This window comes from Lissotriton helveticus, chromosome 8 (assembly GCF_964261635.1).
Source record: "Lissotriton helveticus chromosome 8, aLisHel1.1, whole genome shotgun sequence".
In the NCBI taxonomy this organism is placed as follows: domain Eukaryota; kingdom Metazoa; phylum Chordata; class Amphibia; order Caudata; family Salamandridae; genus Lissotriton; species Lissotriton helveticus.
Window position 1 is genome coordinate 1,150,064,983 of NC_136069.1, and position 27,746 is coordinate 1,150,092,728.

The window sequence follows — 27,746 nt, forward strand, 5'->3', positions numbered from 1 at the left end:
CACATCCTCTGCCTAGAAAATGTGTATAAAGGTGGGATCTAAACAAACCCATTCTGTTCCAGTTTCACAATCTTCATTACCAAGGAAGGCTTTGGAGAGTACTCTAAGGACGGCTGCTTGACCATGCCTCATGTCTGCCTGATAGCTAGCCTTTCAGAGATAAGGGAGAATTGTCATCTGAGGTCTGCATTTTCTGCTAGAGGAGCTGGGGTTTTGCCTGATGTTTTGAAAACTGCCTGCCTTCTGAGATATTGAGACGGAAGGTATATGCCTCCAGCTGAAGGAGATGAGACTGTCCAAGAAAAAAGGCCAGCATGTTACTAGAGTGGGGGGAACTCAGAAAAAGTGGACTTCTCAAGTAAGTACACCAGGGTGACCTGTGCTGCAAATCGTTCCCTGGTACTCCCTTCACAGTTCCCATCAAAAACAGCAGCCAAAGGCTGCTTTGAAATAACCACCTGTGTGCCCACTGAAGGCTGCTATGGAAGTAAATTAACAGAAAGGCCGACCCACAATTACTTTCATATGCATAAGGGACAACATATCTGTTACATTAACATTAAGACAAAACCCTACACCTATATATAATTCAACATTGTACCCTGCTGCACTTTGTGACAAGACTAGACCTGGATGAAATTTAAATTAAGGCAGCATGTGTGTAATTTCTGGGATTTTATGATATGCTTGTTACATAAAATTCCAGAAATTACGAAATTCTGCCACTTTGCATAGTTAGGTGCCGTTCGCAGTAACAAGTAAAAAGTTACTGCGAATGGTGCAACATATCATAATTTGTAGTAAAAATGTTCTGCAAACATTGTTTTTTCTTTTTTTTTTTTGGTTAAAAACTTTTATTGAGCAACAAAATCATGTGTACAGAGATGGGCCTACAACCACACGGGCTGGCCGCTAAGATCGGAGCACAACACGGTATAAGACAGTGGTCGCCACTCTGGCGGTCAGGCACAATCCGGATACAAAATGTCGCCCACAATATGGAACAGGATAAGACATTTTTCTTATTTTAAAGCACACCAAAAACAACAAACAACAAAAACAAGGCGAAGGAGTAATACACAGAGAGTCAGCCCTGGAGGGGGGGGGGGAAACGTCACTAAGCAGGAACACAAAGTCACAATCAGTAGGCTAAGTCAAGGCGGGGGGACAGTGGGGAGGTCAATCAAACCAAAGGACAGTATACGAAAATTCAGGAACGCCAATCTAGGGTGACAAGGGAATATCAGGGGCCTCCACCAGGGGAGGAGCACAAATACATCAAACCAAAGGACAGCATACAAAAGTTCAGGGACGCCAACCTAGGGTGACAAGGGAACATCAGGGGCCTCCACCAGGGGAGGAGCACAAATATCCCCGCGATAGGCATTCCACTGACACCAGATCTTCGTCCATGCCCTAGGTCTGCCCCTGGCTGTGTAGACAGTCTTTTCGCGGAACATAGACCAGTCCATGTTTTCTTCCCACATGGAGACAGTGGGGGGCCTGTGCGAGCCCCAAAGTTGCGCTATGTCCCGCTTCGCCACCATATACCCCAGGGTCGCCCACCTGGTTTGGGCCACCGAACAATCGGTAGGTTCCCAAACATTCAACAAACATCTCCTTGCCTCCGGCACCAGGGCAATTCCAGTCACAGCAGCCATCACCGCAAGTACCCCCGTCCAATAGGCAGCCACCCTCGGACACTCCCAAAGAATGTGAAGAAACGTGGCACTCATCCCACACCCACGCTTGCAGAGGCCATCCGGGGAAAAACCCATCACAACCAAACGAGGACCAGTAACATACACCCGGTGGAGGATCTTGAGCTGAACAAGACGGAGACGGGCCGGAATGGCGACCTCTTTCGGAGAAGATAGCGCCAATTGCCAATCCTCGTCATCCAATTCCAGCCCGTCGCCGACCCATGCCTCCCAAAGTCGAACGAGCAAGTCCGTGCGATTGTGAATAAGCTTCTTATAAATCAAGGAGATAGTGCTATCAGGGATATGACCGTCCAGGATACGATCTTCGAGGGGGGAGGACTCGGGGACAGCGGTACCGGAAGGCAGAACAGAAGTGAGGGCATGACGGACCTGTAAATATCTAAATAATTCCCTATCACTCAGGTCATAATCCTTCCGAAGGGCCTCGAAGGACTTCACCGTTCCATTCGCACACACGTCACCCACTCTACAGATCCCAATCATGTCCCAGCGGTCAAACCCCTTCGTTGTCCACAGACATCCCAAAAGCTCAGACGCGAAAAGCGGAGTCGCCAGCGTCACTCGTTCATCCCACCCTAAGCTCACATTCGCAGCGCGCCACACACAAACCGCGATCCTAGTCGGTCCCGTAAGGTGGAGCCCAGACAACCTAGAGTAAAGCGCTCTATTAAAGTCACCACCCGGTAGCTGGAATCTGTCCATTTCAAAGGCCGGATCCGGACCCGGGGAATACATTGAATGGTTAATGGCAGACAGTTGCGTAGCCCAATAATATCTCCTGATATCAGGAAGTGCTATGCCCCCGTCATACCAAGGGATGGTGAGCTTCGCAAGTGCAATACGTGGGCGCCCGTCCCAAATCAGTTGCCTTTGTAGACTCTCGACCTCTCGGAAATAAGTAGCGGGGATATCGTCATAGCAATTCTGGAGCGCGTAAAGGAATCGCGGCAAGGACATCATCTTGAAAAGGGCGGCCCTGCCCAGCGGCGACAAGGGTAATTTACGCCAGCGAGCCACGTCCAGCCTCAATCTATGAAGCGGGGGAAGGAGATTACGTTCAAATCTGAGCGACAAATCCAATGTAATAAAAAAAAACAAGTATTTGAAACCGGACTGAACAACCTGGATGGGAAATCTATTCGGCAACGGGGGCAGATCACCCGAAATAGCATAGACGCAGGATTTAGCCCAGTTTATAATCAAACCAGAATTCTTACCAAACGAGGCGAGAACGTCAAACAGGACATTCAAAGATTTACGCGGGGAAGTAAGATAAAGAAGAATGTCGTCCGCATAAAGCGAAACACGGTCCTCAAAATCTGGGGACCAACGTATACCCTTGAGAGAAGGTTCCCATCGAATCCACGCAGCTAGCGGCTCTAACGCGAGAGCAAAAAGTAGTGGAGACAAGGGGCACCCCTGTCTGGTCCCCCTACCAAGGGGAAAGGGAGCCGACACTCGACCGTTAACCACGACCTGTGCCAGGGGGTCGGTATACAGCAGCTTCACCCACCCGATGAACCCCGGGCCAAAACCAAATTTCTCAAGAGCCGCCCAAAGGTAGGGCCACTCTATCGTGTCGAAGGCCATCGAGGCATCCAACGAAGCCAAAATGGCCGGCTCCGTCAGAAGCCCCGCCCTCGCGATGGCTCCATGAAGGCGACGCAGATTAAGAGCTGTGTTACGGTGCGGGATAAATCCGGATTGGTCCGGATGAATCAAGTCACTAATGACCGTTAGGAGGCGAGTAGCCAGGACCTTGGCAAGAACCTTAGGCTCGACATTCAACAGGGAGATGGGTCTATATGACGAACAAAGATCCCGGGGCTTACCATCTTTAGGAATTACCACAATCGTGGCCAGACGCTGGTCATAAGGGAGAGCACCCCGCTCACGGGATTCCGAAAACATTGTTCGAAGATAGGGCGCAATCTGATCAGGGCGCAGTTTGTATAACTCGATTGGCAAACCGTTCGGGCCCAAAGCCTTGCCCGAACGAAGAGAGCGAATAGCAGTCGCGATTTCGTCCGTAGAGAACGGGGCCTCCATGGAGGACCGCTCCAAGTCGGAGAGGCAGGGCAAAGCTATGTCGCGCAGCAAGAGGCGAGAGTCGTCTTCATCCCTTACCAACACTGGGGAGTAAACCGCACGAAAGTAGTCCGCAAAGCATTCCACTATTCCAACCGGGTCCGTCACCTGCACACCATTCAAAGTCTGAATCACAGGCACCACTCGATTCGCCCTCTCTTTCTTGTCCAACCAGGCAAGTAACTTACCCGCTTTGTCCCCAACATCATACAGACGACCTTGTTGCTCCCTAAACATCATTTTGGCCGCATCTGTGACCAGAGACTTATAGGCAAATTGCTTCAGACCCAGGGCATGGAGTTTGGCACGAGTGACACCCGATTCCAGGTCAGCCTCCATCTCAAGTATTTCCATCTCAAGATCCACCACCTGCCGATTCCTTGCCTTTTTGGTTTCAGCAATAAGGGACAGGGCCTGCCCACGAATTACTGTCTTAAAAGCCTCCCATAGGGACACAGCAGAAGAGACAGACCCCTCGTTATCCAGAAAGTAATTGTCCAGGGACGTAATCAATTGACCACGGGTCTCAGGGGAGGCCAGGTACCAAGGGTTGATAGGAGCCACCCGGCCCGCCGCCTCCACCCCCACATCAAAACAGAGCCAGAGCGGAGAATGGTCCGAGATGCCCCGGGGAAGGTGCCTAATCTCCCGGGCAGCCGACGACTGTTCAGCTGGCATGAGGAAGTAATCTAATCTAGACAAACTCCCATGGGCCCCAGAGTGGAAAGTATACTGAAGTTGAGTGGGGTGCATAAGTCTCCAGCAGTCCACCAAACCAAAGGTATCCAAAAAGCCACCCAGCCATAAATGGGTCGAAGGAATATCCCTAGGGGGGTAACGATCACTCAGACCAGAGAGAACAGAATTAAAGTCACCAGCCATGAAAAGAGCACCATCAGGGAGTCACAACAAAACTCGGCCCAAATCAGAGAAGGTAGAGGTCTGCAGGCCAGGGGGCACATAGACGGTGAACAGGGAAAGGGTCTTGCCCTCATATCGTCCCACGAGGACGGCATAGCGCCCCCGATCATCGAGGATCACATCTATCGCAAGGGGAAGAGAAGCCCGGACAAGGATGCCCACCCCCCTAGAACCCGTTGTAAACCCCGAGTGCGCAACAAGACGATAGCCCCACCTATTCATCGCGCGACAAGTATTGCCCACTAGGTGTGTCTCCTGCAGAAAGACAATATCGGGAGACAAACGTCGCAGGCATCGCAACACCACCCCTCGCTTTATACGATCCCCTAGACCATTGACATTCCATGAAATAAACCTCAACCCGCTACCCCCATCCCACGAAGTAATGCAGAAACCACCCCCAATGAGCATGACACTGAAAGTACAAGTAGCAAAATAGAATCGCCTTGAAAAAACAAAACACAAACTACAAACGCCCCAACAACCCCCCCCCAACACCCAAGGAAACACCCCCCACCCTGCACCCCTGCAGTAGACAAAAAAGCCACCCCAACATGCAGTGTGCCTGTCGCCCAAAAACCCCCATTCTACAAAAAGACCCCGGAGGAGGAAAAGGCCCTGTCCCACCCGCCACCCCGACAGAAATAAGGGGAGAAGAGAGTACACAGAAAACAGATCACTCAAGTACAGAACCCAGGAAGAAATTACATGATACGGAAACTGGGGCCCAGATAACAAGTTCAACTCTCCACGCCACCCTCGGCACCACCCGGGTGCTCGGTGCGATCAGCGAAATTAGGCCGGTCCGGCAGAGAGTCCAGCCAGTCATTTACCGAATCAGGTCGATCAAAGAAAAGGGTCCGTTCATTGTACTCCACTCGCAGCCTGGTAGGAAAAAGCATGGCGTATCGCAGACCCAGGTCCCGAAGACGCTTCTTGACTCCACGGAAGCCCATTCGCTGCCTCTGCACCAGCTGCGAGAAGTCCGGATAGAAGTTCACCGTGGCATTTTCGAAGGCCACCGGGCCCTTAGCTCTCGAGGCCTGCAGGATAGCGTCTCGGTCCCTATAGTAAAAAAGTTTTGCGACAATGGGCCTCGGCAGGGCGCCCGGCTTGCCCTGGCCACCGGGAACACGATGGGCACGTTCCACCGCAAATAATTTGCTCAATCCGGATGGAGAAAGGTAGTTTTGTATCAAGTCCTCAACCAGGAGATCAACAGAATGCGGATCAGGATTTTCCGGGACACCAATAACACGTACATTACAACGCCGTGCCCTGTTTTCAAAATCCTCCAAGCGCTGAGTCATGAAATCGTTCGCCTTTCTGAGGTTGCCGATCTCCGTCTGTATCTCCGAGACGTCGGCCGTGAGGCTAGATGACTTGAGGTCCAATGACTTCACCTTCTCATTGGTTTTAGATAAGTCGGCCCGAATCAGGTTCACATCAATAGCCACAGTATCAATTTTGTGGGCCAGAGCTTCATACTGTTGGCCGATGGTTTCTCTCATACCCGAGATGGCGCCCATGATGTCCTGCAGGGACGGCTCCGCCGAAGCCTCCGAAGGGTGCCCCACTGCACTCTGGCCAGACAAGGCGGTACCGGGGGACACCTTCGACTGTGTGTACCGGTCCATGATATTAGACTGGACCGGGCCCCCGCGAATGGGCGTCTTGGTCTTCCGCCGCTCTTGGTCCCCCCTGCCAGTCATATCGGAGACCGCGTCCCCACGGGACCCACGCGACCTGGTGAAAATGGCCACAGGAAGACAGGGCGCCGGAGCCAGAAGTCAGCAGCGAGGGCAAGACAAGGTGCGAACCGGCCCGGAGGGACACGAAGCAGACAAAAGGCTCAACTGCAATCTCGCGCCGCTGGACTCAGTACCGGCCAGACACCTCCGTTGGAAGACATAGCCTGAGTCAGAATCGAAACCGAAAGTTAAGAGGGGGACCCATGAGTCGAGTCCCCCTGCCGCTGTTGTTCAACTCCGACACGGCAACAGAGCCCCACCAAGACCCGGGCGCGCCACCAAGGCGGGCCCCGAAAGTTTGAGTCGATGTAGCTTCGGTGCCCCTTGTCCAATTCAAAATCCGAAAACAATATTAAGATCAGCCCAGGTTCCTCTCCATTAATCCTTGTGAGAAATCAGGATATGTTCAGGATATCATGCCGGGAGTGGCGGGGGTCCGGAGAGCGCTGTGCTCACGCGGCCATCACGGATGCCCGCCAAGCTCCTCCTCCGTTCAAGTCTGCAAACATTGTTGTTCCTGGTTCTCTTGGTTAAATGCATACTTGTGGCAAAAATGTATGAAAGGGTGCATGTTGCGCAAAAACACAGAGCACAAAATAAAGGATTTACATTTAGCATAATTATGTCTAATTTCCCATAATTACACAAAAGTAAATTTACGCAAATTTCTCACACTCTCGAGCTAAGATTCCAAACCGGAGGCAAAATGGGTTTCTTTTATTATACATACAACAGGCATATTTACAGTTTAAAAAAATTATTGATTTCAGAAAATCTATTCCACAATTAATACACACTGACTTCTCTAACAATTATTCGATAAACAAATCTAAAAACAAACTCCCGGAAAATCTGCTTATCCACATGCATTCCCAAAGTCACACAATAAATAGAGCCCTTAGACTTGTAATGATGCTAGCTGATACTTTTGTGCATTAAGTTCATCAATATTGCAGGTCATGACCAATGGGCATAAGTAGAACGTTAACACTTGTTTCGGTGGCTCAGCTATATCTATTTATATATACCTTCCCTGGATAACCTCCTGTTACTCCTGGGATTCTGAATCCTTCCTTCAGGAGGGTCTCAGAAATGCAGCAGGTTCTAGGACTGAATACATTTTGTCACTAAATGCAATATCAGATTACTACAAAAAAATCACTTGTAATTATGCACATTGACCCACTACACATTGTAGTAGACAAATAATCCTACTACGGATGGGTATAAATATCATAACACACACACAATCCATTAAGCGCAAGCTTGCACTATGTATACCTTTCTATTATAGAATGTAGCCATGAGATTTATAACCTTCGATGTATTCAATCCAATCCTGCATCATAGCTAATCAAATTCACACATCTCAAACAAAAACAACCCCTTTATTCCAAACTGTCTATTTAACATAGTTGTATTTCTGACTCCAAACCTTGCCCAAAACATATCTGATTATTCCTGAAAAAGAGGTTATCGTATTTAATACCTTTTCAAAATAAGACTCCGTTAATTCCAATGATTTAATGAGAACAATGTAATTTGATCTCATTTAATATCTTCTTGAAAAATGTTCATCTTTCTTCTCAGTCCAATAAAATCCAATATTTTATTCAAAAAGGTTTAGTAATAAAATACTCCCTGGAAATATTAGTTTAGTTTGCATAAACAAAACTGTGAGTAACAGAAGTGATTATTCAATTACCTTCTGCTAAGATAATAAAGAAACAGAAGCTGGTAAGAGTAATTTGGAAGCACATATAAAAAGCCTACTTGGATCAGAGACAGAAGGAAAACTGAAGGAGAGAGACCTACAGTTGCGAATATCACAGTTAATGATTTAGGCATCTGATTTGAACAACATTGAGACAAAATTAGTGTTTTGTAGGTTTACACTAATAATTTCTGCATTTTTGATTCACCCCGCCTGCCCTAGGAGTAGTCCTAGAAATCTACACAAATGGGAGATTTTTGTGGACATTCCAGTTCCTCTACATTTGCTCCTAGGAGGTAAGATTGAGAAAAATGTGTATTTACAGAAATATACATTAACAAATGTTCATTTTTTTCTCTTTTCCACCCACATGGTAAATATATAGTGATCAAGCGCTCTGACTGAAAAACTGTCTCTAAAACGCTACCTATCACCTCAATACTCACCATCAATCATAAAACACAAATAAGGCCCATAACACCAATGAGACAATTTTAGAGCAACTGAATCATGTGGCCTGATTAATAAAGACTACACTTATATTATTTACACTATTTTATACAACTGCAGTATAACTGTGTTCACCATGGTTTTAAACATATATCATTTATAATCAAGCCACTAAAGGCGATTGGATCAACTGATGGAAACTAGACCATGAATAAACAAGACCAGCTTGTCACTTCAAATCTAATTTATTAACTTTATTTTTCGTAAAGAAGAATAGCATTTACGTTTTAGAATCTTTATTTTATAAGCAAATAAGAATGCAGCATTTTAATAAGGAAGTGATTTAATAAACTGACATTATCAAAGCAAGCTCAGAAACATGAAATATTAGCAGAAAAATAGTTTCCATTCCCTAAATCTATTTCCCTGTCTATTTCTCGCATCACCTAGAAAGGAAAAATCATTTAAAGTCTGCTGTCCTTACGTGCGCCAAAATTCTAACAGCATGTCACGTCATTCAGGAATCGGAAAGCAAGAAGGGGCAGCGATAATTTCCCTACTCATGGTGTCAGGTTTTATACCTTTCTTCCTAACTAAACTTTCTACATTTTACATTCTTTTGAGTAAATCCAAACTTTTCATTGGCTGTCCGAAGTCAGTCCACAATTAGGTCATCTTCGATTCTTGACCCAATCCAGGCTTCACATAAGCCCTATTGTCTTTCACTTCCACGATATTCGGCTTCCTCAAGAAAGTTACTTTTCCCGAGATTTGAACATTTCACTTCCTAGCCTTGGCAGACCCTTTAAGATCCTGTCCTTGAGCCTTTTCTTTCTGAGCACGTTCAACTTAACCAAAGAACTGTTTCTGCAAATAATGTTGACAATGCAGTAAAAATCTTCACTGCTACGCATGTGCATAGGCTCCACTCTGGACAAGCTTCAGCGCCTGCAGCTCTGTCAGCCATGTTTTCTGAACCACCTTTAGGCCTCACTTTTGGAAACTATTATTAAAGAAACACAAAACATCAATTAATTAAAGAACTGAGACCCATTCTGTTACTCACCCCCTTTACTAAATAATCCTGTTAATTATATTACCTAGCAGAAACACAAACAAGCAGCTTTATATTTACTTTTCCTTTAGGAACTGCACGAATTCCTTGAGCTTTTGTCACAGAAAAGACATAACATAAGCACACAAAATAAGCACATGCCATTAGTTAAACAGCCGCATTTAATACTGACAAAGACAATAGACAAGGTTAGTTTATTATTTTTCTTTTGCGTTTGCAACAAAAGCACATTAGTTTATCCTGCGTGTATAAATGAATGCATTTTTAAACTAAGTTGATTAATAATTTCACCACATGCTTATTAATTCAGTTATTATTATCGGAGATTAACTTCACAAGTTTGAACAAAATCTTGTTCATTATCTTGCTTCATCAACTCCCTCATCTGGTGATTTCTGAATCACCAAACAATACCCAAAATTTATAAATGTTTAACCCTTGAACATGTTTTGGTCTTTCTTAATATTAGTATTTCTAAAGTTTAGATTCATCTACTTTTCTGCAACTTTCATATTGAGTTCTCCGAAACTCTTCTAATTCTATTTCTCTTTCTTTCTCCTTTCTCAGTTTGTAAATTCTTTTCTTTTCCATTACATGTTTTCTTCTCTTGTGTAACATGCAACTAATTTTTAACAAAAGTATCACTATAGCTATGAATATTAAAGGAAAAATTATCTTACCTATAATTGAACTACCAATCTCTTGAAACCAGCTTTTAATTGTTGCAAATCTTTTACTTAAACGTTCTGAGAAACTTTCATCTTCTAAAGGTTCTACCTCATCATGTAATTCGTTTGTTTTTAATATACATTTCTATATTCTGACTCTTGTCAGGTATGTAAGTACACCAATGTTGAACATGCAAAATTCCACAGACTCCACCCTCTTTTGCCAACAAAATGTCTAGAGCAAGACGATTTTGCATTACCATAGTTCTCATGGCAATAAGCTCTGTATTCACTAATTGAAATCCACTAGCAGTATCTGTTGACAATCTATCAACAATTGTAGACATTTTCCTGATTTTGTTTGCATTCAGGGTTATTCCTACCATAGGTATTAATGCACCAAATATGTCTCCCATTATTTCTGAAAAGCTTTCCCTTTTAAATCCATTCAGGTGATTGCCAATTTCAAATGAACCTTTTTCATTTCTATCTACATGAAAACATTTTGGAAAAACTAAACCAACATAACATGTCCCATACAAGTGGTCTGGGAGATTGTAATAAGCTTTATTCCCACAAACAAAATACATTCCAGGAAAAATTGGATCCTTGCCTCCTTTAAATCCCCATCCCCCTATAATACGATAAATGTCTTCACATTGACTAGCACCAACAAAATAATTATCAAGCAAAGTATTATCTCTTCTTATACATAATTTTCCACTAACAGGTTTATCTATATGAATTGCAACATTTTCATTTCTACCATTGAGCTTTTCATCTTCCATTTGCCAAAATTTAGACTTAGTTTGTTTCAACATCTCATTTCGCTTGTAAATAGCCCTTCTCTCTTCCACCATATTTAAGAATGTTTTCTCTTCAGTTCTCAATTTACATGTTAAATTATTTCTAAAAGAGAGGAGGAGCTTCGCGGGCATCCAAGATGGTCGCGTGAGCACAGTGTCAAGTTCTGCGGCATCAGTGGTGCGAGGCTATCGGCAAAAACGAGCCTTCGGCATTAAAGACTACATTTCCCGGCATGCCGTGCATATGTCACGCAACAACGTGAGATGCGCGCGCAAACCGAGAAAAAAAGGGCTGCTGCAAGCGGCGGTGAAACGCCGATAATTCGTTACTGTGGAGGCGTTCTTGGTACATGAACAGGTAGCGGTAGGATTCCTGACTTGTTTCCCAAGTCCTTCGTGACCGTGAGTAAACTGTTCTCTTGTGGGAGCGAGGCGTTGGTTCCACCGATCCCAACAGCGCACCCAGCCTGCTGTATCGTCTTGGTGGTTTCTCTCGGCTGAGAGAAACACAGGTATCTCAGGCATTCAGTGGAGATACCGAAGGGTGTTTGGGCAACTTCGGCCACAGGGATAGAGACCCTTGTGTTTGTGGCAAAACCCTGCTAAAACTGCTTTTGCCCGATATTGTAAATACCTGATGCTTTGATTCAAAGATGAGAAGAGTGGTGCGATAGGACTCATATGTGTGAGAGTAACACTGAGCCTCGCAATCCAATTAAACGGAGCTTGAGCACTCAGAACTATTGTGTGTTCAAGCTTACAGGGGGAAGTTACTCCATTGTGTGAAGTGATTACAAGGTGCAAACACGAAGGAACTTTCACTCCTGTATCATCTTTGTGGATTCCTTCTACATGCAGGGTTCATTATTATTTACTTATCTCGTTTATTCAGGAGACATGAGGGGTATTGAAGTATTGGAACAGTGAAGTACCCATACAAAGGGATTTTGATGCATAGTAAATGGTATGTGTATTACAACCTCACAAACGACAGCCTAGAGTTGCTTCTACCTATCAGAGGGCATTGAATGTGTATTGTTTTGTTTTCACAGTTGGGTATAGTTCCTAATACCTCCTCAAGCTGCTGTCTCCATTGGATTTGGTCCTTTGTATTTTCCTTTACAGGTATAGCCTCATCACTTTGGGTGTTTCTTTTAAGGGACAGAAAGAAGGTGACATTTATAGGTTAAGGGAGGTGGGGTGATCTAAATCCCTGTTCTTTGTCATTTCAGATCTCCCTCCCCGCAGTCCCCTTCCTTTCCCGCCCCGGCTGGACTATCTCGGTTGTCTGTATCATTGCATTTGGACTCTGGGGTAGTTCATAAGGGGCGAGTATTGGACTCTCAGCACAGTCCTGAAGAGGCCGGAAAGCAGAGCCTGATAGAATTATCGGCCCAAGAATTTTGCCTCTTCTTGGCAGTGCTGAGATTCTGCCATGACTACCTTAGAGGATGTCATGGCTGCTTTGGCCTTAGTCCTAGTGGAGCTGGCAGCTTCCAATAGAGAGGTAGCTGCCTCAAGGGCTGAGAATGCACAATTACGAGCCAGGGTAGATAGATTGCCCACTACTACTGCAGCACCGGGGGCAACGAGTGGCTCATCCCCTGCTACCTCCGTGGTGGTTGAGATGCCTGCACAAATCCCTCTAGCTCCACCTGAACGATTCTATGGGGATAACAAAAAGGTACAAGTATTTATGACGCAGGTCCAGTTGCACTTCATGTGTAAGCCTAAGATGTTTGCTACGCACCAAGCGAGGGTTGCTTTCCTTATTTCATATCTAGGGGGGGAAGCAGCACAATGGGCGGTTCCTATAGTTAGAAGGGATGACCCGCTCTTATATCATTGGGATAATTTCCGGGAGGAATTTGAAAAAACATTTGATAGGAGAGCTGAAACCTTCACGGCAGACAGGGAGTTGTTAAAACTTAAACAGGGAGATGCTGATCTGATTACCTATCTAAACAATTTCAGACGACTAGTGGCCGAAACGGATTGGCCAGAAGCCAAGAGATCAGCCTTATTCTATCAAGTCCTTAGTGAAGAAATGAAAGATGTTCTGGCCCCGTACATGCTCCGCCCTGATAGATCTCGCCCTACTCTTGGACCATCGAATGAAGGAACGGAAAGGGGAGCATAAGAAGAAAGAACGAGCTGTTATGCCATATGAACAGGCGAGTAGTGGAGACAAAACGGCTACATCCCCAGAACCTATGGATATAGGAGCGGTGCGAGCCTCTTTAACCGCCAGTGAAAGGGAACATAGGCGCAAACAAGGACTATGTTTATATTGTGGGAAAAAAGGACATTTCCTACGTGAATGCCCGGTGAAACCAAAAGCTAACCGGTTTCGGGGAGGACAAAACCTTGCAGGAATCGCAGACAAGGAGACGGAAAACTCCAAAGCTTGACGGCAGGCGAAGGGAGGCCCTCAAGCACACATCATCCCTTCCCTTACCCCAAAAACGGTATATGAGAGGAATCACCTCTTTTTGGGCATGACTATGTTGATTGATGAGGTGAAGCAAGACATTCGAGTGATGGTTGATTCAGGGGCTACCGGATGTTTCATGGATATTGCCGAAGCCCGTCGATTGGGAGTGCAGCTAGTCCCCAAAGAAAGTCCCGAAGCGGTCTACGCGGTTGATGGGAATGAACTGCAAGCGGGACCCATAAAATACCATACTCTGGAGTATGAGGTTACTCATAATCACACCCCCCATGAACACCTGGCGTTCAACATTATTGAAGCCCCACAATATGGGATCATATTAGGGCTTCCGTGGTTACAAAAACACGATCCTGAGATAAGATGGACCACAAAGACGATCCGGTTTCTTTCTCCCTATTGCTTGGAACACTGTCTCTCGGGGGTCTGGAGCCCGGCACAAACGTTATCGTCTTTGCAAACGATAGCCACAGCAGCGGAAAAAGAAGTGTCCCTTCCCCAGTGTTACGCTGAGTATGAAGCAGTCTTCAGTGATAAGGAGGCTGAGGTTCTTCCTCCACATCGGTCGTATGACTGCTGAATCGACCTCATCCCTGGCTCTGAAATCCCCAATGGGAGAATTTATGCTCTTACCCTACCCGAAAACGATACATTGCGAGCCTATCTGGATAAGTATCTGGCTCTTGGATACATAAGACCGTCTCGATCCCCTGCAGCTTCCCCGTTGTTCTTCATACCGAAGGCCAATGGTGAAAAGAGGTGCTGCATCGACTACAGAGCGTTGAATTCCATCACCGTGAAAAATCAGTATCCATTACCCTTGATCCCAGTGTTGCTGGAACAGGTCCGTGCCGTGCGCATATACTCTAAGCTGGATTTGCGTGGTGCATATCACCTTGTTCACATTAGACGGGGTGATGAGTGGAAGACGGCATTTAAGGCGCACTTGTGGGACACCCCCGCGCCGCACGGCCACCAGCTGCTGCGTGTGCCCCTTCGCTGTGCCCTCTGCCTCGCTGCTTGCCTCGCTGCCGGCTGACCCTGCTGCCGGTTGCTCTGTTGTGTTTTAACAACCATTTGTGCTTGTTTTTATTTTTCTTAGTTTCGGCCCGTGTCAAGCGTCTTTGACTGTCATTTGTGCTTGTTTGTATCTTTCTTTGTTTTTGCCAGTGTTTAACGTTTTTTACTGTAATTTGTGCCTGTTTTCTTAGTTCTGACCGTCCTCCGGCCTGTTTCCCGCCTCCCTCGCCGCCCCCCGCTTCCCGCCACCACCGCCGACCCCGCCCCTTTTTTCCTTCTGTTCCCTCCCCGCTCCCGCCTCCCAGCTGCTCCGCCCACCCGCGCACTTGGCCTTAAATGGCGACCGTGCGACACAGGTAAGTGTGACCCACTTGTGGGACACCCCCGCGCCGCACGGCCACCAGCTGCTGCGTGTGCCCCTTCGCTGTGCCCTCTGCCTCGCTGCTTGCCTCGCTGCCGGCTGACCCTGCTGCCGGTTGCTCTGTTGTGTTTTGACAACCATTTGTGCTTGTTTTTATTTTTCTTAGTTTCGGCCCGTGTCAAGCGTCTTTGACTGTCATTTGTGCTTGTTTGTATCTTTCTTTGTTTTTGCCAGTGTTTAACGTTTTTTACTGTAATTTGTGCCTGTTTTCTTAGTTCTGACCGTCCTCCGGCCTGTTTCCCGCCTCCCTCGCCGCCCCCCGCTTCCCGCCACAACCGCCGACCCCGCCCCTTTTTTCCTTCTGTTCCCTCCCCGCTCCCGCCTCCCAGCTGCTCCGCCCACCCGCGCACTTCGCCTTCAATGGCGACCGTGCGAACGCGCAGCGGTGACGCGCAGCGGGCGCGCCGATTGTGCGCCGAAGGCGCGCCAAAGGTAAGCCCGTCTGCGCCCGTCCGCGACCGGATCGCGACCAGCGCCAGGACCCCTGGCCCCCACCGACGGAAGCCGACCCAACGAACCTACACCGCCTCCGATCTCATCGCACTCAACACCGGCCGCATCCCGGGATGTCATCGAGCCGCCCCGAAGCACACCCACGGACCCTTAAGCTGCCACGCCTGCAAGTTCACCTGCATCCGGACCCATCCTGCACCAGCCAAGCCGAACACCAGCAGCAACCACCTCAAGTGCATCCTGCTCAACACCCGCTCCGTCCACAGACACGCCGTAGAACTCTGGAACCTCCTCGACACCACCGCCCCTGACGTTGCCTTCCTCACCGAGACCTGGATGAACGCCTCCTCAGCCCCTGACATCGCCATCGCCATCCCAGAGGGCTACAAGATCGTCCGGTGGGACCGCACCGCCAACCAGACGGGAGGAGGCATCGCCATCATCCACAGAGACACCATCCGCATCACGACCAACACCGACGACACCCTAACCACCGCTGAACACCTGCACTTCCAGATCCACACCAACCTGAACACCACCCTCAGAGGCACCCTGATCTACCGACCCCCGGGGCCACGCACACGATTCAGCGAGGACATCGCCGACTTCATCAGCCCGCACGCCCTCCCCTCCGCCGACTACATCCTCCTGGGGGACCTCAACTTCCACCTGGAGAACATCAGCGACCGCAACACCATCAGCCTGCTCGACAACCTCGCCAACCTCGGACTCAAGCAGCTGGTGTCCACCCCCACCCACCTCGCCGGACACACACTCGACGCCGTCTTCTCATCCAGCAAAGACGTCACCTTCAGCCACGCAACAGGACTCCACTGGAAGGACCACAGCTGCGTCCACTTCACCTTCAGAAGAATGACGATCCACCACCACCAGCAACAGGTTGCCCGAAGAAGCTGGAACAAGATCACAGCCGACCAGCTCACCGCTTCCCTGAGCCAGCACCCTCCCGCCAGCTCAGCGAACCCCAGCCAGGCCGCCGACAACCTCACGAAGTGGATCAACAACTGCGCGGACGAACTCGCCCCTCTGAGAACCCCACCCAGCAGACCCTGCAGCAGAAAAACACCATGGTTCACCGACGAACTCAAGAGCTCCAAGAAGAACTGTCGAGCCCTCGAGAAAGTCTGGAGAAGGGAACCAACTACGGACAACATGACCACCCTCAAGCTCGCCACCCGGAAACACCACCAACTGATCCGCGCCACCAAGAAAAATACATACAAGGACCGACTGGACAACAACGCACACAACTGCAAGGAACTCTTCAACATCGTGAAAGAGCTCTCCAACCCCAACGCCGGAAACAATGACATCACCCCGTCGCAAGACCTCTGCAACTCCCTCGCGTCCTACTTCCACAACAAGATCACGGACATACACAACAGCTTCAGCAACCAACCAACGCAAGCCACAACCGCAACAACGCCACCCACCACCACCCTCCGCACCTGGACTCCGATCAGCACCGAAGACACCATCCGCACAATGAACTCCATCCATTCCGGATCTCCGACTGACCCCTGCCCTCACCACGTCTTCAACAAAGCCGACGCTGTCATCGCACCCCACCTGCGGGACATCATCAACACCTCCTTCGACACCGCCACCTTCCCTGAGAGCTGGAAGCACGCCGAACTCAGCGCTCTTCTCAAGAAACCCACAGCAGACCCCACCGACCTCAAGAACTACCGTCCCATCTCGCTCCTCCCGTTCCCGGCCAAAGTCATCGAGAAGACCGTCAACAAACAGCTGGCCGCCTTCCTCGAGACGAATGGATCCCTCGACCCCTCACAGTCGGGCTTCCGAGCGAACCACAGCACCGAGACCGCCCTCATCGCTGCCACCGATGACATTCGAACTCTGATGGACAACGGAGAAACAGCGGCCCTCATCCTCCTGGACCTCTCCGCGGCTTTCGACACTGTCTGCCACCGCACCCTAGTACAGCGCCTCGGCAACATCGGAATCCAGGACAAGGCACTGGAATGGATCACCTCCTTCCTCGACGGAAGAACACAGAGAGTCCGCCTACCACCGTACAAGTCAGAGGCCACCAAAGTCATCTGCGGCGTCCCTCAAGGATCCTCACTGAGCCCCACCCTCTTCATCGTCTACATGAGCCCCCTCGCGGCCATCGCACGCCAACACAACCTCAACATAATCTCCTACGCCGACGACACCCAGCTGATCCTCTCCCTGACCAACGACCCCGCCACCGCCAGAGCCAACCTGCACGAAGGGATGAGAGATGTAGCCGAATGGATAACGACCAGCCACCTGAAACTGAACTCGGACAAGACGGAGGTCCTCATCCTGGGCTCCTCGCCCTCCGCCTGGGACGACTCCTGGTGGCCCCCCGCCCTGGGCACCGCACCCAAACCGACGGACCACGCACGCAACCTGGGCTTCATCCTGGACTCCTCCCTCTCCATGACCAGACAAGTAAACGCCGTCTCCTCGTCTTGCTTCAACATCCTGCGCATGCTACGTAAGATCTTCCGGTGGATCCCCACCGAGACAAGGCAGACGGTCACCCAGGCCCTCGTCACCAGCCGACTGGACTACGGCAACGCCCTCTACGCCGGAACCACCGCCAAGCTCCAGAAGAGACTCCAGCGGATCCAGAACGCCTCGGCCAGACTCATCCTCGACATCCCCCGACGCAGCCACATCTCCGGACACCTGAGAGATCTGCACTGGCTCCCGATCAACAAGAGAATCACCTTCCGTCTCCTCACCCACGCACACAAAGCCCTACACGACCAAGGCCCGAGCTACCTCAACAACCGGATCAACTTCTACACTCCCAAGCGCCTCCTCAGATCAACCAGCCTCGCCCTCGCCGCCGTCCCCCGCATCCGAAGAGCGACAACAGGAGGAAGGTCCTTCTCCTACCTGGCCGCCAAGACCTGGAACTCACTCCCGACCGACCTGCGCCTGACCCAAGACCACCTCTCCTTCAGGAAGAAGCTCAAGACCTGGCTGTTCGAGCAGTAACGGCACCTCCCCCCCACCCAGCGCCTTGAGACCCTACGGGTGAGTAGGGCGCTCTATAAATGACCTGATTGATTGATTGATTGATTGACGTGGTACGGGCTCTATGAGTATCTGGTCATGCCCTTTGGGGTCTGTAATGCCCCGGCCGCATTTCAATTCTTCCTAAATGAAGTGCTTCGCGAATATTTGGATCATCATGTTGTTGTTTATACCGACGACATCCTCATATATTCGAATTCAACCGAGGAACACGTGACACATGTGAAATCAGTGTTGCAAGCGCTACAGAAGCATCATTTATTCTACAAAATCACCAAGTGTGAATTCCATGTAACGACGGTGGAATTCCTTGGAGTAATGCTTACTCCGTCGGGACAGGTGATGGCTGAGAGAAAGGTGCAGGCTATTGTGGGGTGGCCTCGTCCAAACAACGTCAAAGACATCCAGAGCCTGTTGGGGTTTGCCAACTTTTACAGACGGTTTATATCTGGGTTCTCTGGAATGGTTTCACCACTCACTCGGCTCACGAGAAAAAACGTTCGGTTTGTGTGGGATGAAGAAGCACAAACCGCTTTTAACAGGCTAAAGATTGCTTTCTTCACCGCACCGGTATTGACCCATGCCAATCCCGACATCCCTTTCATTGTCGAGGCGGATGCTTCTGAAATAGCACTGGGGGCTGTGTTATCACAAAAAGATGTCTCTACAGGCACGCTCCATCCTATAGCCTACATGTCACGCAAGCTCAGTCCCGCGGAAATAAACTATACGATCGCGGAAAAGGAGCTGTTGGCCATTCGAGATGCATTCGTGGAATGGAGACACTGGCTGATGGGAGCTAAGCATCTGGTCACGGTCTACACCGACCATCGGAATTTGCAGTTTCTACGGGCCGCCAGACATTTGTCTCCCCGACAACTCCGATGGATGATGTTCTTCGAGGAGTTCCGCTTTGTTGTTACATTCCGGCCTGGTTCTAACAATAGAAAGGCGGATGCGCTAACAAGAAGAGAAAATCTCCTGCTTCCCTCAGAGAAACCCATCCGATCTATCGTGGAACCGGCCAACGTCATAGGAGTGACACAAACCAACGATTTTTTGTTAGGAGTCAGGAGAGGAGTACAGACCTGTGTTTGGCGCACATGGCTTAGACACCATCCAGAATGGAAGATGAAAGATGGCATACCTATGAAAGGAAAGCAGGTCTTAGTACCCACGAATACGTTGCGTAAAACAGTGTTCTCCTGGTGCCACGAAGTCCCAAGTGCCGGACACATGGGTTTTATCAAAACGCTGGAGAAAACCCAGAGATAATTCTGGTGGCCTTCCATCAGACCTGATTTAAGCAGTTGGGTGGCAGAATGTGTCACCTGCAATCGGATGAAAACGGACAGACAACGGCCTCAGGGATTACTGCAGCCTCTGCCCACTCCGGAGTATCCGTGGGAGAGGTTTATAGTAGACTTCATAGTGGGACTTCCGAAAGATCAAGGCAAAACAGCCATTGTAGTGGTTGTGGATTTCCTGACTAAAATGGGCCATTTCATCGCCTGCACACAGGTGCCCACTGCGGGCCAATTAGCTCATTTACTCCTTGTGAACATAGTACGGCTACACGGCCTTCCCAGGGACATTGTATCCGATCGAGGGGCCCAATTTACTGCCCGTTTTTGGAAAACTTGGTGTGCCGCATTGCGCATAACTTCTTCGGTGTCCACCAGTTTCCATCCGCAATCGGATGGGCAAAAGGAGAGATTGAACCAATCTCTGAAACAATATCTCCGATGTTATGTGCAGGAAAGCAGTGACTCTTGGGTGAATTGGCTGTGGGTGGCGGAAGTGGCCTATAACAGCACGCAACACGCATCCACTCAACACACACCATTCTTTTGCTCATATGGGCATCACCCTAGATTCACCCCTATGCTTTTACCGAATGACAAGGTGAAGCTGCCAGAGGTGAGGGACAGATTGTTGCGGGTAGGCAAAGTGCTTTTGGATACGCGCAAGAATCTAGCACAGGCCAAGGCTAGATACAAACACCAGGCAGACAAACATCGGAGACCCAATCCGGTGTATAGAAAGGGGGACTTAGTGTGGTTGTCCACCAAATATATCAGGTTCAGGAAACATAGCGTGTTCAATCCCCGGTTTATTGGGCCTTACCGGGTGTTGGGGCACGTAAATCCGGTGGCTGTTCAGCTGCGTTTACCTGCGCAGATGCGCATTCATCCTGTTTTCCACATTTCCCTCTTGAAGCCCTCCAAGTGTCCTGTTCGTAGGGCTCCTTTGCCTATCTGGGTGCAGCAGGATAGTGAATATGAGGTGAAACGGATCTTGGACTCTAGATGGGTGAAGAGTCGACTACAGTATTTGCTCTCCTGGAAGGGGTATGGTCCGGAGGAGGATTCCTGGGAGCCAGCGGGTGCTATTCGGGCTCCCCGGTTGGTGGCCGAGTTTCACCGATTGTTTCCGGGTAAGCCGCGGGTGGGGTCAGCCCCCCCTTGTGAAGGGGGATGTACTGTCAAGTTCTGCGGCATCAGTGGTGCGAGGCTATCGGCAAAAATGAGCCTTCGGCATTAAAGACTACATTTCCCAGCATGCCGTGCATACGTCACGCAACAGCGTGAGATGCGCGCGCAAACCGGGAAATAAAGGGCTGCTGCAAGCGGCGGTGAAACGCCGATAATTCGTTACTGTGGAGGCATTCTTGGTACATGAACAGGTAGCGGTAGGATTCCTGACTTGTTTCCCAAGTCCTTCGTGACCGTGAGTAAACTGTTCTCTTGTGGGTGCGAGGCGTTGGTTCCACCGATCCCAACAGCGCACCCAGCCTGCTGTATCGTCTTGGTGGTTTCTCTCGGCTGAGAGAAACACAGGTATCTCAGGCATTCAGTGGAGATACCGAAGGGTGTTTGGGCAACTTCGGCCACAGGGATAGAGACCCTTGTGTTTGTGGCAAAACCCTGCTAAAACTGCTTTTGCCCGATATTGTAAATACCTGGTGCTTTGATTCAAAGATGAGAAGAGTGGTGCGATAGGACTCATATGTGTGAGAGTAACACTGAGCCTCGCAATCCAATTAAACGGAGCTTGAGCACTCAGAACTATTGTGTGTTCAAGCTTACAGGGGGAAGTTACTCCATTGTGTGAAGTGATTACAAGGTGCAAACACGAAGGAACTTTCACTCCTGTATCATCTTTGTGGATTCCTTCTACATGCAGGGTTCATTATTATTTACTTATCTCGTTTATTCAGGAGACATGAGGGGTATTGAAGTATTGGAACAGTGAAGTACCCATACAAGGGGATTTTGATGCATAGTAAATGGTATGTGTATTACAACCTCACAAACGACAGCCTAGAATTGCTTCTACCTATCAGAGGGCATTGAATGTGTATTGTTTTGTTTTCACAGTTGGGTATAGTTCCTAATACCTCCTCAAGCTGCTGTCTCCATTGGATTTGGTCCTTTGTATTTTCCTTTACAGGTATAGCCTCTTCACTTTGGGTGTTTCTTTTAAGGGACAGAAAGAAGGTGACATTTATAGGTTAAGGGAGGTGGGGTGATCTAAATCCATGTTCTTTGTCATTTCAGATCTCCCTACCCGCTGTCCCCTCCCTTCCCGCCCCGGCTGGACTATCTCGGTTGTCTGTATCATTGCATTTGGACTCTGGGGTAGTTCATAAGGGGCGAGTATTGGACTCTCAGCACAGTCCCGAAGAGGCCGGAAAGCAGAGCCTGATACACAGAGCTCCCCGGACCCACGCCGCCCTTCACGATTATCCTGGCAACATCCTGATTTCGAGGACGGGCTTTTGTTCGCACATTCTTGCTGATCTTCGAACACTTTGAATAATCGAATTTGGACGCCGGGGTCCACTTTTACATTGTTTCTACTTTTTGAGGCCCACCCCGTGGCGGACCGGGGGCTCGGTTACTTTGCTGGCCGTGGAGCAGTTGATCAACAACGGCTGCAGGGATCCCCTCTGGTCGACCCCTCCTGACTTTCGGTTTCGATTTCTGCTCCCGGCTTTGATGGGCAGGGGGGAAGCCTTTCACCACCTTCGGCTGGCCTGTTGTCTCCTTTCTGTTTGGTACTGGCACGACTACCTGCCTGCAACTCGGCTATTTTGTGCCCACTTTTATCGGAATTAGTCTTGTTGACCATCTGGACACTTTGCGCCCGGCCATTTTCACCAGGTCGCAAGGACCCCTTCGGGGTCCCTTTTCCAAAATGGCCACCGGACAGCCTCCTGAGAAGCGTAAGACTAAGGCGGCCAAAATCAGGCTAATATCATGGACCTCTATTCGCAGGTCAAGGGGTCGCCCGGCGCTGCGGGCCGTGCTTCGGATAACCCTAAGGCCCCCTTATCAGCGTCTTCGGACCCATCCTTGCATGACGTCATGGGTGCCATCGCCAGCATGCAGGCCTCTCTGGGACAGCAGTACGAGGCCTTAGCCTCCAAGATCGATACGGTGGCCGTCGACATTACGTCGACATTACGCTGATTAGAGCGGATCTTTCGAAGACCAATGAAAGGGTCGAGTCATTGGGCTTGAAGACATCTAGTCTTACTGCGGATGTCACAGAAGCCCAAGCTGAGATCGGCAATCGGCAATCTGCGTTCCTCACATGACCAAATGGCTCGCCGTCTCGAGGACTACGAAAATAGGGCCAGTCGTAACAATGTGCGCCTCATTGGTGTCCCGGAGAATCCCGAGACTATGGGGGTCGACCTCTTGGTGGAGGACTTGATTGCCAACTATCTTTCTCCCGCTGGACTCAGCAAGTTCTTTGTGGTTGAGCGCGCTCATCTTTTTCCCGGCGGGAAGGCTAAGCCGGGCGCACCCCGAGGCCCATCATTGCCCGGTTGTTCCACTTCAGAGACCGGGACGCTGTTCTGCAGGCCTCGCGGGACAAGGGCCCAGTGAACTTTGAAAATGCCTCCGTTTCCTTTTTCCGGACTTTTCGCCGCTTGTCCAAAAACAACGACTTGGATTTCAGGGAGTTAAGAAGCGATTGCGGGACTTGGGTCTCAAGTACTCCTTGTTGTTCCCTACCAGGCTCCGGATTGAATATCGGGAACATGTATTCTTTTTTGATCGCCCTGAAAATGTCAGAGACTGGCTTGACTCCCTGCCTATGAGAAATGAACATACTGAGCACCCCGGAGGCGCCGACGGCGGTGTGGCTGACTGAGGACTTCACCTGTGGATCCCGGCGTCTGAACTTTTATGCTGTTTCAGCTGAGTCTGGACTTGGGTCTTTTATTAGGCCTAGATCATCCTGGGGGTGGCGGGGTAAATGGGGACTCTTCCTCCTCCTGGGTTCTTTGCGTAGCTTAGTTTAGTAATGGGGCGACAGGCACACTGCAAGTTGGGGTCGCTTATTAGTCTTACGCAGGGGTGCAGGGTGGGGGGAGTAACGGGGTCAAGTTGGGGGGTGGTGGGGGGGCGTGTGTGTGTTTCTGTTTACTCGCAAGGCATCGTAATGTTTTTCTCATCTGTATTGATCGTGGGGTTCTGTGTGGGTCCTGCTCTTTCTACTTTTCGGGGATTGGGGGCGGCAAGTTGAGACTGTTATCCTGGAATGTCAATGGATTAGGGGGCAGAATTAAGCGTAGTATTGTTTTGCGATTCCTTAGGCGTCACTCCCCCGATATTGTCCTCCTACAGGAGACGCACTTAATAGGCAACGCTTGTCAGGCACTTAATAGGCGGGGTTATCAATTGGTGGCCCACTCGGGGTTTACTTCTGGGTCCAGGGGGGCTGGTATTCTCATTCGGTCCTCTCTCCCTTTCGCAGTCGACGAGGTGAGGCTAGACGACAGGGGGCGCTATGCTGTGCTCACTGGCAGGTGGGAGGGGAAGACATTGTCCATACTGTCAGTCTATGTCCCCCCGGGTCTGCAGGCTTTAACTTAGGCTGATCTGTGTCGAGTCCTTTTGGACCTTCCCGAGGGGCTTCTGATCCTGGGTGGCGATTTAAACTCGGTTGTCTCTGGCACCTCTGATCGTCATCCGCCCAGGGATTTACCCCGGGCGCAAAGGTGGTTGAGTGATTTGCTGGAGACCTTCGGGCTTGTAGACGCTTGGAGGCTACTACACCCTACACAGCTACAGTACACTTTCCACTCTGGGGCACACGGCAGTCTTTCTAGATTGGACTATTTCTTACTGCCGGCGGTCCAGTCCTCCTCCATCAGAGAAATTCATCACCTCCCTAGGGGTATTTCCGATCACTCCCCCTTGTGGCTCCGATATGAGGTAGGGGCGGACGATGAGGGTAGAGTAGCTCCTATTAACCCGTGGTACTTTCATAACCCCAAGACCCGCTTGGACCTTGTGAAAGCTATTGATCATTATTTTGAAGACAATGTGGGGTCTTTTTTTTCTGCTGTTTCGTTATGGGAAGCATTTAAAACTGCTATACGTGGTCAGTCTTTATCCTTGATTGTCGCTGCTAAAAAGGCTGCATATGTGGAGGTTGTGCGCATCTGTGGAGGTTGCGCGCATCGAAACCGAGATAGCCGCTTTGGAAGACGATCTTCGGTTGGGCGTCTCCAGTACCAAGTTGTACTCCCTTGCTTTGAAACAAGCCGACTACAAGGCTCTTGTAACGGATGCTGCGAAAGTGATGTATAGGGAGCAGCAGGGACGACTGTATGATGTGGGTGATAAAGTGGGTAAATTGCTAGCGTGGTTGGACAAGACGGAGAGAGTGAATCGTGTGGTCCCCGTGATTGAGAGGCTTGATGGTGAATCTGTCACTGACCCTGCTGGGATCGTTCAGTGTTTCGCGGATCACTTTGAGACAGTTTACACCTCCGTTTGTGACAGGGATGAGGAAGACTCCCGTTTGTTGTTGCGGGACATTGCTTTGCCTCGCCTCTCTGACCCTGACAGAGACCTCATGGACGCTCCGCTTACAGTAGATGAAATCACAGTTGCTATTCGTTCCCTCCGCTCGGGTAAGGCGATGGGCCCCAATGGTTTGCCCATTGAATTGTACAAGCTGCGACCCGACAAAATGGCGCCCTATTTACGAGACATGTTTCTCGAGGCTCTGGAGTCTGGCTCCCTCCCCTTGGACCAACGACTCGCTACCATCGTCGTCATTCCCAAGGAGGGTAAGCCTCGGGATCGTTGTACTTCATACAGACCCATCTCTTTACTCAATGCCGAACCTAAAATTTTGGCCAAACTGTTGGCTAATCGCTTGGTAACTGTGATTGGGGACTTGATCCATCCGGATCAATCCGGTTTTATCCCGCACCGCAACACTGCTTTGAATCTGCGCAGACTCCACGGGGTCCTCGCGAGAGCCGAGACGCTTACTGAACCGGCCATTTTGGCTTCTCTCGACACCACCATGGCCTTCGACACTATCGAATGGCCCTACCTTTGGGCGGCCCTCTCGAAATTCGGGTTTGGGCCGGGCTTCATAGCCTGGGTGAAACTTCTTTAGGAAAATCCCCTGGCCCAGGTGGTTGTTAATCGCAGAGTGTCTTGCGTTTTTACGCTCGGACGGGGCACCCGACAGGGCTGTCCGCTGTCCCCTTTGCTTTTTGCTCTCGCTCTCGAGCCTCTGGCGGAATGGCTCCATTGGGAACCTTCTATGCGGGGTATCCGATGGTCTCCTGATTTTGAGGATCGAGTCTCGTTATACGCTGACGATATCCTCCTATATCTCACCTCCCCTAAAAAGTCCCTTAATGTGCTTTTCGATGTTCTTACTTCTTTCGGTAAGAACTCCGGTCTTGTCATCAATTGGGCTAAATCCTGCGTCTACGTCTTGGCTGGAGATCTCCCTCCGCTGCCGCGTAGATTTCCGATTCACGTGACGGAGACCGGGTTTAAGTACTTGGGGATTTGGGTTTCCTTGGACCCCTCCTGGCGTTATGAGCTTAATTTATTGCCCCCCCTTCAGCGGCTCAAGCTTGATGTGGCTTGCTGGCGTAGGTTGCTGCTGTCGCCCCTCGGTAGAGCGGCGCTTTTCAAGATGATGTCTCTGCCTCGATTTCTTTACGCACTTCAGAATTCCTTTGACCCGATTGCCTCGGGCTATTTTCGTGAAGTGGAGAGCCTACAGAGACAACTGGTCTGGGATGGGCGTGCCCGTATTTCTCTTTCTAAACTCACGCTCCCATGGTATGATGGCGGTATAGCCCTCCCGGACATCAGACGTTACTATTGGTCATCCCAGTTAAGTGCGATTAATCATGCGACCTACGCACCGGGCCCTGCACCGGCGTTCTCCATGGACAGATTTATTTTGCCTGGGGGACCTTCAGCAGAGCGTTGTATTCTGGTAGTCTCCGTGGAACACTGACCGGTCCCACTAAGATTGCGGTGAGAGTGTGGCGTGATGCGAATGTGGCCTTGGGTTGGTGTGGCAGGTTTACTCGGGCCACCCCTTTGTATGATTCGGAATGCTTGGGCCATCTGTGGAAAACGAAAGGTTTTGATAAATGGGACATGATTGGTATCAGTAGAGTGGGTGATTTGTGGTCGAAGGGTACTGTCAAGTCCTTTGATGTGTTGCGAGTGGAGTATGAGCTTAGTGACAAAGAATTCTTTAGATACGCCCAGATTCGTCACGCTCTGTTGTCTGTGTTTGCTGCGGGTGCTGATATTCCTGAGTCTTCCCCTTTGGAGGACCGCATTTTGGATGGTCATGCACCCGACAGCACGATCTCCTTGATTTATAAGAAACTCATCAATAACAGAGCTGACTTGCTGGTCCGCCTCCGGGCTGCATGGTGTGCAGACGGACTTGAATTGGACGATGAGGACTGGCAATCTGCTTTGTCCTCGCCCAAGGAGGTCGCCATTCCTGCTCGCTTGAGGTTCGTCCAACTTAAGATTCTCCATCGAGTGTATGTCACTGGGCCTTGTTTGGTTCGAATGGGTTTTTCCTTAGATGGGTTATGTAAGCGTGGCTGTGGTATGTCTGGTTCCTTTCTCCACATATTGTGGGAATGCCCGGAGATGGTCAGGTTCTGGTCCCGAGTGCATGATGTCATGAAAAGTGTCACGGGTGTGTCCCTGCTGCCCGAGGCCAGGCGTTGTTTGTTGAATGTCTGGGAGCCAAATGACTACAGCTCAGCACAGATTATATGGGCTACCCTTGGGAATATGGTCGCAAAGAGGGACATTGCCCAGCTCTGGGGTTCACATAGA